The following is a 12887-nucleotide window of genomic DNA, read 5'->3' as shown; positions in this document are numbered from 1 at the left end:
TTCAGTTTCTGTTGTCCTTTTACTACAGGTTTGTTGACGACATAGTACCTGCGTCTTCGGTTAATTCCATTCTTGATATTTCTAATTCTCAGCATCCTAGGCTTCAGTTCATTATGGAAGTAAAGGGACAGATTGAACTTTTTGGATGTTACAGTGATTAGGGATAATGAGTTGATAGAGTTCAATTGGTATCACAAGCCAACTTTTTTGGGTAGATATTTGAATTTTTGGTCACAGCACCCTGTTTCTCAAAAAATAGGTACAATCGCGGTTGTATCGACTAGTTGATGGTAGTTTTGCTTTCGAATCTTAAATTTTACCTTGATAATTTGTGTTGATCCGCACTACTGAACGTACCTAATAATCGACACGTAATGTCTGTCTTACACATCTGCGTTCCTTCTTTCTGTACATATTCCAAAAGTTTTTTATTCCTTTATGGACACGCTCGTTTAAATTTTTTACACATGATTTCTGAGCTTTGCCAAGATATTTTTAATACATTTGACTGTTCAATCGTATGGAAATAATGTCGAACTCTACATTAAGACTAACCCGAACTGTGAATGTATTGAATATGCGATCATTTGCGATAATTAATTTTGTACTGCGATTTTTTCGTTATGTTAATGTCTGAAGAGGGCTCAATCCGGTAGCCGAAACTTGTAACTTTTTCCAATTTTTTTCTTGATTTTAATTTTATTTTTGCTTTATGTAATTTTACTGTTAATTGTAATAAATTTTTCGGTTAATTTCAAAGAAATGTGTCGACTCTTACTTTGCCCTTTACTTATTATTATTTGTTTTGATAATTTGTGTTTCATTATTAAAGTATTATTAGAGAATGATTATCCATTGAATTTTATATTTGAGAATATTAACAATCGTTTGAAAAAAATTATTGTGGTTGGTAATAGGAAGAATGTTAATGATAATAGGTAGAAGCAGTGCAGCCTTCGTGGTTCACTGTTCCTTTCGTTTGTGGTATTATTGAGAAGTTTAGCAGATTGAATAGCGAGCGTATGAGGGTATCGTTCTATAGTACTAATAAATTGCGAGAATTTTTTAGAGTATATAAGGACTCTTTACCACATGACAAGAAGTCGAATGTTGTTTATAAGATCTCGTGTAAAAGTTGCGGTGTAAGTTATAGGACAGTTGTGTAGACAGTTGAAGTCAAGAATTACGGGGCATACGAACCACATTAGATGAAACACCTCTACTCGTAATGTCATAACGGAGCATCGGTTTCAAGAAAGTCATGATTTCGATTGGTACAACGTTTCAGTACTGGATGAGGAGCCTCACTACAGGAAGAGATTGATTTCGGAAATGATATTTATCAGAAGACAGACGCACGGACTCAACTTGCAGACGGATATGGAGAGACTTCCTAAGGCTTACTTCCCGATCATAGACAAGCTGTAAAGGCTTGGGTTGTTGTGTCATCTATTCAGTCAGTGTCGTTGATACGCAGTAATGAATCTTTCTGGCGTGATTTTTGATTACTTTCCAACTTTCATTTTTATGGAATTGATTAACGTTTCAATGCGAAATTTTTCATTTGTAAACTTCAATAATACTAACTAAAACTAAAAGTGACTCACTGTGTCTGACTGGCTAAAGTATCGAGAACTGATTTTTGAATGATTTATAATAATGTTTGCAATACAGTTTGCGATTTGTGATCGTCCTTTTTTCGAGATAATTAATTATAATCGTAAGGATTTTGATAAATTAGTTTTTCATATTTTCTCTATCGATATTTCCATTATTTACTTTTTTCGTTCATCTTTCTTTTTTCTTTTTTCGTTTTATTTTACTCTTTTTGGCGTTTAAACTCTTGAGATAGGGGATCTCACCATGATAGGATAATTTTTATTCATAGTTTATGTATGTTAATTTTTGTTGTCTCTGAGGAAGGCTCAACAGTGAATCGAAACATGTAGCGCGTTTTAGTGAATAAAGAAGTTTCACACTTCATAGATATATTATTTGCGCGATGTCTTCTGCGCTTGACTCTTACTGGCCGTATCCTTTCCAGATCTTTGAATTATAAGGCGTCTTTAATTTGTAATATGAATTTATTTAAATCTGATTCTTCTTTCTATTAGAAAAATATCTTTCTGTAAATATCTTTATATTTAATAGAAGAAAAGATGCTGTTAGAGAAGAATAATAGAGGAGAAGATGCTTATCTAACATCTCATTTACATTTTATACAATAACTATAGATTAATAATAATCAATATATAAATTTAAAACTTAATGATTACATACATCAATATATTATAATAAATGCTGTCTATTGTATTGTTACGTCCAAAGCCTTAAAACTAGGTTGTCTCAATGAGACAAGGAGGAAAAATGAAGAAGGTGTGGAAGGACGTGAAAGACTAGACTCAATACGCGGAGAGGCGAACACCTGTGATTCGTACGCATCTTTTCGGTCCCGGAATGTGGGACCATCCCAAAAGGACGCTATGATACCTGTTCTGAGGGACAGCCCGAACGTCGGTCCTACTTTTTGGGTCAAGAAACTTAATCTTTTTGACCCGGGACTGGACTTCGTGCGATCTCAGAAATTAGAGGGAGATTGATGCAAGGGGTAACTTAAAAAAAAGTGGAAAGTAGCGATTTTTAATTAACAATTAGCTTACATTTATTTGAGTAAGGTTATTGAGCTTACGGACATTATGTAAAATAAAATAAAAATATCATTGTACATGTATTTGCAAGATGTGTGCGTGCGTGCGTGCGTGCGTGCGTGCGTGTGTGTGTGTGTGTGTGTGTGTGTGTATGTGTGTGTGTGAGGAAAGACAGGAAAAAAGGAGAAAGAGTTATTGGGGATTAGAGGCGAGGAAGGTGATGCAGGAGCACATCGGGACGAGGTACTTATACTGGACTGTATAAGGAGTGGCGTCTATTCTGCGTACTCGGACTAACACACTGTGCTTCCGCGGGGTCTCTATTTATAAATTTTCAATATTATAAAGTGGCTCAATGTTAAGAAGGTTAAGTAAAAAAGGAGCATACAGCCACACTCGAGATGTCAATAAGTTATATATTAATAATAAACATTCAACAAAGTAGACGTTCCGGTCACCATCTGACCATCCTCAGTACAATAATAAAAACCTAAATTTATTTAAACCTAGTTACATAATTTAAATTTATTCCTAATGTTAGTCAGTAATAATTTCTCGCTTCTTATTGTGCATTATTCGCCTCGGTATCCGCATTTTACAATATAACAATTTTGCAATGATTTTTGACAGAATTAACAGTAGACCGTCCAGTATTCTTCTTTAATTTGTTATGTGGAATCATTTTATTACTCTAAGCAATCCACCCCGATTGTAAACATTATCACCCTATACTCTATTTATACCCCGAAAAAATGAGCGCAGTGCCCTTTATCTAGGAAGCAATAGTTGCAATGTCTCGCGAGATTTATGATGTTTATAACGTCCTGTCGTTATTGATCTAAAGTGCATCGTTAAGGGGATTTCTAGAAGAAATGATTTATGTTTATCTTTAAAAGCCATGATTGCTTCAGACGAATCTGTTATTCTCGCGGAAAATGTGGTTAGGTAAACAGGCGGTTATCGTCCACAAGTATTTTTACATACAGGGCATCCGTTGTCAGTCGCGAGTCCGATCTTAGATAACGTTATCGTGGAAAGTTATCCCATCCGTTTTATGATTTTTTTAAACGCGACGTGGCGCCTGTTTTCCTAAGATAAAATATTTTTTCCTCGATATAATATTTTTTTGGCATTATATTCATTCAACAGATCAAACATTATGCATAGTTATTAAGTTTAATTATTAACCATTTTTCTTCCCACAGACTCTCAGAACCTGTACTTATAGTTCTTTTCGTACTTTGATTATCCATATTATTAAAATTAACTGTTTTATCCATATTATTAATATTAATTGATTTTTGTAGTATAGGTAATATTATATATTATTAGATATTTTATGGTATCATTCATACCATTGATCACGGAAAAATTTAATAGATTTAACAGCAAGGGCACAAAAGTTCTGTTTTATAGCACAAATAAATTTAAAAAAATTTATTAACTTTGCTGCAAATTCCTATGGGGAATTTTCCTATGGGTTTGCCTAACCATGGGTATTCATGGTAAATTTGACAGGTCCCCATGGGAGGAGGTTCCTTGTTATAAATTCCCATGAGTTTTTTCATGAATTCCTATAGAGGACTATAAGGAGCTGCGCACAATGAAAGAAACAGAGAACAGGAAACAGAATAAGAATTTTAACCTATCAGAAACTGTGTATTCCACAATACATGATTTCTGGTAGATTGCAATTTCTATTTTCTGTTCTGTGTTCCTTTCATTGTGCGCCCCTAAGATTCTGTAGGAGCTTGTAAACAATTGATGACAACAGAGAAAAATATCAGGGCGCTCCTCGTCTCAAACTCAGGCCTGGTCTCTCCTCCAAGCTAGTAAACTTCCGTCCTGCCACTGAGCCACACAGCTCTGACGCTGATAGCTTCTCCGTTGTGCTTATTTCCTCTAAATTTTTTACAATAGGTATTTACGCAGCATGTATATAGGCTAATATAGGAAATTTTTCTACAAGATTTTACATAGGAATCTATGGCATCAGTCCATGAAAAGAGATTCCTATAGGATCGCTTGGGAAAAATAATGATGTGCTAAATGATGTGCCTGAATGATAAACAGGATGTCTCGTATTTGGGACTATTTTTGTGCAGATAAAGTAGACTAAACTGAATCAAAAAGTCCTGTACCATTTTGCAATTTTCAAAATAGTTTCTAAAAATGGCCGAATAAACGGGTAAAATCGATGCATAAGACAACTTTAAGATATTTTTCAGAGTTCTTTATGACATATTTTAAAAATATTTTTTCAAAGAACTTTTAAAGATATCTTAAAGTTGTCTCATGCGTCGATTTTAAACATTCTGTTAATTGGGTAATAATTGCAAAAATTGCAAATGATAGAGGACCTTTTGGTTCAGTTTAATCTGCTCTATTTGCACATAAAAATAGTTACAAATATTTTGAGATACTCTGTATAGTCCCAAAATAGTCACAAATATTTTGAGACACCCTATATAGTCCCTATAATATATATTTTAGAGTGTGTACACAAAATGCTATATAATCCTAAAAAATTATAAAAATGAAAAGGTCAGGCCATGTTCAAAAACAGATCTCCAAAAATATAAATCTTTAAAAGTTTAAATAATTATCTAACAATATATATTACCATGAAAAGTAACTAATGTATTATTCAAGGTTCCAGTTCAAAGTGAACATACATAATATACAAAGCGTATTCTCAAAAATGTAAACCTTTAAAAATTTAAATGATTATCTGATAATATATTACCATGACAAGTAACTGATATATTAAAGATACGAGTTCAAAGTGAACATACATCAAATGTATCCTAAAAAATTTCAACCTTTAAAAATTTAAATGATTATTTAACAATATATATTACCATGACAAGTAACTCATATGTTATTAAAGATGCGAGTTCAAAACAAACATATATACATACAAGTAAAACAAATTAAAAAATTTAATTCTAAAAAATAAGTGCGATATGTTATTCTTAGTGCACAAAATATAAAAGTCGTTTATTGAGATTTGATTTGAAATTTATATTAGCCCATACAATGAAAAATAATTGTTTGTAATTCCAGAGTACCAATTTATTAATGACTCGAAAAAAAAGGCATATTAAAATAAAAGAGTTATGAAAATGATTCAGATTAAAAGCTTCCAATCTGTCGTTACTAAATTTCGAATTTTCGTATCAACTTCCGATTTTGAGTTTACCGTTCAGCGAGTAATTTATTGATTAAAAAACGTTGTCTTATTGCCTGAAACGAGCAAATATTAAGTAAACCCAAAATTCATAAATAAAAAGTTCTCGGTTCAAGTACAAAGAAGCAATACGGTTAAAGAAGCTATACACTTTTTTCAAATGTATTCTGATCCAATGTTTAATCGTTTCAATAAGAAAACTTTTTCCTGTACCAACCTCGCCTTACGTACAGTCGCAGAATCTAATTTTTATTTTGTAAAACTATACTCTCTCGAAGATTCTTTTCTAGTCTTCAATCGCGACATCATTTGCGATAAATCAATTGGGGCATCAATCTTACCAAAATCTACCAGATCTCTCATCGCGTCATCAGCTTCTATCGGATTGCAATCCAGTTCATTGTCATCGGATTTGTTTCTGTCTACTATTTTCAGATTATTTTCGCTTATCAATTAATTCAGCAACGCGCTCAAAAGCTGTCTGTATTTTTTCGAGCCTTTCGTGATATTTCATCGCCTTCGTCAAAGCAGATTGAATTCTTAAAGGCATCCTTGTAATCTCGTATGCACCTTTGAGTTCACTCAAATCTCTTTACAGTTTAAACAGAAGAAGCAGCGAGTAAAAGTATTTCGGGTTCAGTTTTTACATTAAATCGATAATGGTTAATTAAATAACACTTTTTTCGTTTTTTTTTTAAATAAATATATACCCAATACAATATATAATACCCAATACAAGTTTGTAACATTCGACTTCGTCATTTTTTGACATCTGCCTCGTAATTTCCCAAAATCTGGCAAAATCAATGATTTTAATTCCTTAGGTCTGCTTGGATAGTAATTATCGATGAGAGACAGACAATAAATATTCGTAGAATTTTCATCGAGAGCTTTCAAATGTTTTAACTTTTCTGTTTCTTATCTCATTAACGTCAATTCATTTGACAATAGTATCATTGCCCTCGTATATACAAGGGATTCCCTAGCAGTGTGTCCGCAGTTTCTAAAGCATTACATTCTCTGTTATTTAATGAACGCATCGCAAAATTCCACAGTTTTGATGCCAAGGGCTTATTGCAAAGTCCATCATTGCAAAGTCTGTATTGCATTTTTCCGACTTTGTCGTATTTTGTTAAGTATGAGTTTAAAAACTCTGATTTTTCTCCAATAAATTGTATGGCCATATTCCCCTCCCAGGCTAACTTGATAGCCAGATTATGATTATTGATAAATGATCCTTTTTGACTTCTTGCAAGGAAGGTCATACAATCTGTTCTTACTGCGGAAAGGTTTTCTACCCACTATTGAAGTCATGACGTCTCTTAAAACAAAATTGTCAGTAACTAGCCAAGGAAAATCAAACCGACACTTTCTGCAAATATTTGTTTCGGTTTTTTTCGTACGCATGCAAAACGAGTTATGTTTAGTGATTCTGATCACTTATAACTGTTTTGTACAATGTTGGCGAAATGTTTTCATCTGGAATTTTGCACGTCACGTATTTTCGAATGAACGCAATAACTTCTTCCGGCAATTTTCTTAGCACTGGAGAATCTTTTATTCAAATCATACAATGTACGTGTTGGATACCTTGATATTCCAGTCGCTAGAAATAGTGAATGACCTCTCCTATTGGATTATCGGACGAACAAATAAAATCAATCATAGCTATAAATTTTATACATATGAATCTAAACGTACTTACAGAATTATATGCAATTAGTTCGCTGATGCCCAACTTCTGTTTATCAGGATTCATGTTTCGTAAATATTCATTCAAATCGGACTATTTCCATTCACTAGGACTCAAAGTTAAAAACCACGTCGTCGGATCATAATGCAGAGTCATGCATTTGACATTATTGGACGGTTGTTCCAAAATTGATTCGTATTTCTCAGTTTTGCAAAAATACTCATTAAAATTGATTTCAATTGTTGTTGTTTTTTTAATTCATTCAAGTATCTACCAGCAGTATATCTCTCTCGTAGGTTAGCAACCATCATAGTATAATAGATACCATTTTTCAATTGTCGGTAGTTAATATCATTGAAGGAAGAACAGATACTGTAGATTCAATCTGAATCTACTGTGTTTCGACAAATAAATAATACGGCAATGCAAAGTTCCTATCTTTCCGTTGTCCAGTGACACCCTCGGGATATAAATCAGAGAAATACATGACATCCAGATATTTAAAGATTATCCATTGGAACATCTTCAATTTTCAACATTTGATACAGCTTGAATGCAGATTCATTATCGACTCTTTTCGCGTGTTTTGAGTATATTGTATACTGATCATTAATACCCGAATCTTTAGTGATTTGTGAGGAAAAACGTTTTAAAACGCTTAATCATTATTGTGCTGTACAGTGTCAACCACCTCGTCTATTTCATCACTGTTGCTTTCGTCATCGATCCGATATTCTTGCAACTTATCATTTATAAAATCGTCAGACGACGCTGGAAGGCGAATTTCCGAGTAGTGGAGATTATTGTCTTTCAACCATTGTAAAGTCTTATACACTTTATCCACTAAATTTTTCCAAATAACTTTAGACCTTCTGAGTACTTCGAACGAGGATGTGCAACTCATGATACAAATTTATAGGATCTTCCGGAGGACATACCTTATCCAATGTTTCTTGTAAAGACAGAGGCAAATGAAATGTTCTACCTTTTTCTTTGCGGATCATTTGTCTGTGCGGCATATGATTGTTTGAAATAGCACCCATCGTTTGCACTATTTGGAAGCTGCTCACTCTTTTGATTAACATTTTTTTGTAACCATTGAAATTCGATAAAACATCTAATGGTTTTTACGGCAAGATTATTCAAAATGCAGTTTCATAAAAAATTTTAAGGTCTGATATATCTTCATTTATGTTTGCGTAACTTCATGAAATCTCCATGAGACCGTTTTTTTTTAAGTAGCAATCCGAAAAGTAGAGATTTCTACCTGTAAAATACTTTTTTAAACATCCCTATACGATAATTTTTGATGAAGTTATTGTATCTTGAAATTTGCCTATTTTTACAGAGTGAACAGATGTTGCGTTAATTTTGTTGCCCAGTGTGTATGTATTCACACCTTATCTGTGTTAATAAACTACTATATAAAACGAAGGAGCACGAAAGAACTAAGGAAAAGGTTTTGGAGGTCGCCTTATCTTTCCTGCTTCTTTTCTTTTCCAGCAAGGAGGATGCTTCTCAAAAACTGCATACTGCAGCGTATCACATTACAACCACATTAGCGTAGGCACAAACAGGCATAGTTCAGAGAAATATATAAATATATATATATATATATTGTATATATATATATATATATATATATATATGTATATATATATATATATATATATGCAAATAAAAATTTGTAAGTTAAAAGCTCATACAAGTTTCTGTTTTATTTTTATTTAAAAAATAATGATGTCTGAAAATTCTATTACTTAATTCAATTCAAATATACAATAAATAAACAAACAAAATAAACGGCGAAAGAAGAGTCGTTAGGTTAAAAAACATTTAATTAATTAAAAATATTAGACGAAGATACATGAACCAATACGGAGCGGTGCATATAAATGTATAGATGTATAAAAATGTATAAAAAACATAACAAGTTTCGGCTACAGGATTGAGCCCTCTTCAGATGTAAAGTGTGATAAAATAAAACAATAAATAAAAAAATAATTCATGTCGCAATCAACATAAAACGTAAAAAAGTAAAATTCGGATGGATCTCGAAAATAGGTACGTGCGATTGAGCAGTTCAAGTTGTCCATTATGAAAGCCAGATCGCTAGACAAGACCGAAAAAGAACTTGTAAGAAAAAACAGACTTTAGTAATTAGAACCGCCGCAATCACGATAAAATCGCACACTCACCAGCAAACTTGAACAAATCAAAATGATCCGCCGCACATGCAAAAGTGAAACAAGTGTAAACCGTGTACAAATGTAACACGCCGGCAAGACTGCACACACCAGAGCCGGACATGTCGGCGTCGCTCACGACGTGACCGCTCGCTTAAACGGAACACAACGCACTGAGAGAGGAGAGGAGACGGGCCGACAGAATCGAAAGTCATACTTTGTTTATGATCGGTAGATACGCTTTGTGAAGACCTTCGGTGTCAGTCTGTAGATTCAGACTATTTTTTTGCTTTTTAATATGCAACATTTCCGAGATCAACCGCTTTCTGTAAGAAGGTTCTTCATCCAGGATTTGAACATCGTCCCATTGAAAATCATGATCATGACGAAGTCTATGCTCGGTAATGACAGAGCGAGCAGAAGTTTTGTATCGAATATGGTTACGGTGTTCCGCAATTCTAGTTTTTAATTTTCTGCCCGACGTAAGACGCGTCGCAATCATTACATAAAATTTTGTAGACGACATTATTTTTTGATGTACGAGGACAAGTGTCCTTTTGGACTCTAATGTATTTGCTCATTTTATTGGGGCTGTGGAAGGCTACCCTGATATCGCCTTTATTTTTGCGCAATGTTCTGAATTTTTTTGTGTGAGGCGGAATGAAGGAAACCGTTAGCCAAGAGGTAGATTCCTTAGTAACGTCACTATCGGTTACAACGTTATGTACATTGTGTTTCTTTTTAATCAGATTTTTTATTCTTTGGTTGATAGAGTCAAAAATAAAATTAAGTGGATAGTCATTTAAGAGTAAGATATTAATAATGAAAGTCGAATTTTTGGTGTGAAATATATTGTCAGATAATAAAAAAGCTCTGTCGACCAACGAAAAGATGGCGCCTTTTTTCTTTGTCAAAGGATGATTCGAATGAAAGTTCAAGAATCTACCTGAAAACGTTGGCTTACGGTACCAGTTTAAATTACACCGATTTTCATTGATAGACACGGTAATGTCCAGGAAATTTGTCGTATTTCCGCCTCTTTCTACTGCAAGCGTGGATGGAATGAATTGAATTGATTTAGTAGCCCGTCGATTTGCGAGGGATGTACCGCAGTGCATATGTCGTCAACGTATCTATAATAAAATAATGTGTCAAAATTCGATGACATCAAGGACACCGTCTCCAATCTCCTCATCACTAAGTCCGCTATTATCGGTGATATTGGAGAGCCCATGGGCGTGCCAAAGCATTGCCTGTAAATCGCATTGTCGAAGGAAAAGAACGTGGAGTCTAAGACAAACTGTATTGCTCCCAAGAACTCTTTCTTAGGTAGGGAGCAATCGCTGGCAATAACATGCCAATGTTCGTTTACACAGTCAATCGCTACATCCATTGGCACGTTCGTGAACAAAGAGGTGACATCCAAAGATATTAGTTCGTGTGCCCCTGTGAAATGCACACTCCTTAATTTCTCGACTAATTCGAAACTATTTCTGACGTTACTGTCGGCCTTCGGAATGGTCTTAAATAATTTATTATGTAAGAACGTAGCCAAAGAATATAGCGGACTGCCCATCGATGACATGATAATTCTAAAAGGACAACTAAGCTTGTGTATCTTTGGCAGTCCATAGGCCCTCGGAAGAGATCCGACAGCGCTCTGTATTCGGAGTCCTTGATATGACCTCTCGTTTTCCATTTTGTGAGCATAGACCTTAAAGCTGTCGTAAGTTTTTTAGTCGGATCTTTTTTGATCCGGACATATGTGTCCGAGTTCCCCAACAACGCAATCATCTCATCTCGCTGACGTGACGCTCTGGCTCAGGAGCGTCTCTGTAGCTTAAATACGAGTATGCGGAAGTCATACCTTACGTTATTAAAGAATATTTTTTTCTTACAAAATAATTTTTATGTTCTTAAAAAAATTAACTATCAAATTTTCTGAAACATTTTGTCATAATATTGTAATTCATAGAAATGTTCGATTTCATATCAGACGTTCAATTACGTCTCGAACTTTAGTAGACAGATGACAATCTCAACCATTTTATTTTACTTTTTAATAACTATTCAACGATCAAAGGTCAACTGATGAAACTGTACGATGGTCATTCATGGTCATGACCTTCATAATGTGTGGAAGGTCAAAGTCATCGGAGGTGAATTGTTTAATTTAATTTTAATATTTTTTTAATAAGCAACGGTCGCCTGTTGAATTTGGTTACTCAGAGTCACGACAATATGAGTCATTTTAATTTTTTTTTATAACTTTGTAACGCGTGATGGGTTATTGCTACAACTTTTTGAAGGTTGTTCGGTGTGATGACCTTCATAATGTGTAGGAGGGTTAAGGTCATTGGAGATGAATTGTTCATTTTAATTTTAATATTTTCTTAATAATCAACGAGCGATTACTAAAACCCTTTGATGGTCATTTGGGTTGTGACCTTGACAATATATTGTCAAGGTCATCATAATCGGAAATGAGTTGGCTGTTTCATTTCTAATAACTTTTTAACGTGCAACAGAGATGACTGTCAAAACCTTCCGAAGGTTATTCATCATATATCAATATGATGACTTTCATAATGTATGTAAGAATCAAGGTCATCGAAAGTGAATTGTCCATTTTAATGATAATAATTTCTCAATAATCAACGAGCGACTGCCAAAACCCTTCGATGATTATTCAGGGTTATGACTTTGATAATATATTTCAAAGTCAACATTATCGGAGTTGAATTCCTTGTTTCATTTTTAATAACATTTCAAGGTGAGATAGAGTGACTGCTAAACCTTCAAGGATTTCCTTCAAGTTGCAGGAAATGTAGCAGAAAAACAAATATTGTTTGCCGCAAGTCTATGTTAAGTAATAATGCTAGATTGAAAAATGGAATAAAATTAAGTAAAAGTTATTGAAATGTTTAAAACACTGATAAAATGATTACTCAAAGTTTAAATTTCCATAGTTAAGAATCTTTCCATGGTTCTTATTTTATGAATCATCTGACTAAGTAACTAATTGAAAAGGAACATATATTTGTATAAAAGGAAATATATTTGTATAAAAAAATGCAAGGATGTGAAGTAAAGAAACGCCATAAATTTTATCATTTATAAAAATGACTTGATAACGATTTCATTGCAACGATAACTATTTTAATTTTGTG

General features: G+C 33.7%; 1 long non-coding RNA gene across 1 annotated transcript; it reads left to right on the top strand.

The window, feature by feature from the left end:
• Window positions 1-5874: 5874 nt before the first annotated feature.
• Window positions 5875-12561, top strand: LOC108748560. The gene is made up of 4 exons (XR_001939310.1): window positions 5875-5940; window positions 7449-7453; window positions 8123-8128; window positions 12549-12561. It is a non-coding gene; the product is annotated as an uncharacterized LOC108748560 (long non-coding RNA).
• The last annotated feature ends 326 nt before the right edge of the window (window positions 12562-12887 follow it).

The sequence above is a fragment of the Trachymyrmex septentrionalis genome, unplaced genomic scaffold, assembly GCF_001594115.1.
Source record: "Trachymyrmex septentrionalis isolate Tsep2-gDNA-1 unplaced genomic scaffold, Tsep1.0 scaffold231, whole genome shotgun sequence".
NCBI classification, from domain to species: domain Eukaryota; kingdom Metazoa; phylum Arthropoda; class Insecta; order Hymenoptera; family Formicidae; genus Trachymyrmex; species Trachymyrmex septentrionalis.
This window is presented reverse-complemented; position numbering and strand designations above follow the sequence as displayed.